Below are 1,186 nucleotides of genomic sequence, written 5' to 3'. Positions count from 1 at the left end.
TTTTTGCAGTGCCGGATTTCCTATTAGGCCCACTAGACCCGGGCCTAATAGTGGCTTAAGAATTCAAAATAATAAAATAATGAGAAAATAATTTTATATAGAAATGAATGAATGCAAATTAAAAGCTTACGTAAGGACAAAATAAGACACATATAGAAGTATTCATATTTTACTTCTAAACTGATATTTTGCATGAACAGAAAATAGTACTAATGATGAGTTTTCAATAACAGTGAAATGTTAAAAAGCACTATTTAAAAATCTGTAGCAGTACAATTACTTCATAATTAAAATTATAGCCTAAAATAGAATCATTTAATGCAAAAGTAGCACTATTAGTTTGGGGGACGTCTGCATATTGTGGGCTTGGAGGCACCATATTTCTATATCCGCTGCCAGTCGGCGGATTTAGAAATATGGGTACTTCGATCTGCCTCAGCCAATTGTTGCTACGCGATAATTACATTTTTAACAATAATCTGGACCTAATTATCGAAGAAATAACCGTTATATTCTATTAATAAATATGCAGATCTTTAAAATAATCTTGTTTATTTCGTGTTTCGTAAATGCAAGATCTTATTTTCCATCGTTTAAGATTGGAAGCTCCAAACTTTTAAATGAAAAATATAATGAAGTTAATCAAAGTAAGTATTTTAATTTCCTCCTCTATTATTTTAATTATATACTTATTTTATCCTTCAGAAGATAAAGAGCACATATATGCAATGGGATTTTGGTCGTGTCCAGATGAACATAACGAAAAAAGTTACACCACCGCTCAGAAGAGAGTACCAACATTATTGAGAGCAGATAATGTGTGTAAACAAGATGAAGGATTTGCATCATCTCTCTTCAAAAATTTATTTACTTTTCTTTATAACATATGTCGATGGATCCTATCTATCCCATTAATGATTTTCAAAATTATAATTTTAATTTTTAAAGCCATTTTCCTTAATATTTGGCTATGCATAAAAACAATAATTACTTCGTTTATTTGTTTTTTTATGAATATATTCAATGCAATTATTGATTTTATTAAAATTTGCGCATCTGCATTGATATGTCCTTTCAAGATGTTAAAGGACCTTTTATGTAAATGTTCGACTGAAAATATTGTCGTAAACAAGCAATCAAGAAGTTGCAGTTTTAATTTTTGAAAATCTTAAATTATACCATTGCA

The 1,186-nt window shown here is 29.1% G+C and overlaps 1 long non-coding RNA gene across 1 annotated transcript; it reads left to right on the top strand.

Moving 5' to 3' along the window:
* The first annotated feature begins 211 nt into the window (after nt 1-211).
* Nucleotides 212-1,186, top strand: LOC111636472. Its single transcript, XR_002758539.1, has 2 exons — nt 212-647; nt 706-1,186. It is a non-coding gene; the product is annotated as an uncharacterized LOC111636472 (long non-coding RNA).

The sequence above is a fragment of the Centruroides sculpturatus genome, unplaced genomic scaffold, assembly GCF_000671375.1.
Source record: "Centruroides sculpturatus isolate CEXI.00-Female unplaced genomic scaffold, Cexi_2.0 scaffold964, whole genome shotgun sequence".
Lineage (NCBI taxonomy): Eukaryota > Metazoa > Arthropoda > Arachnida > Scorpiones > Buthidae > Centruroides > Centruroides sculpturatus.
This window is presented reverse-complemented; position numbering and strand designations above follow the sequence as displayed.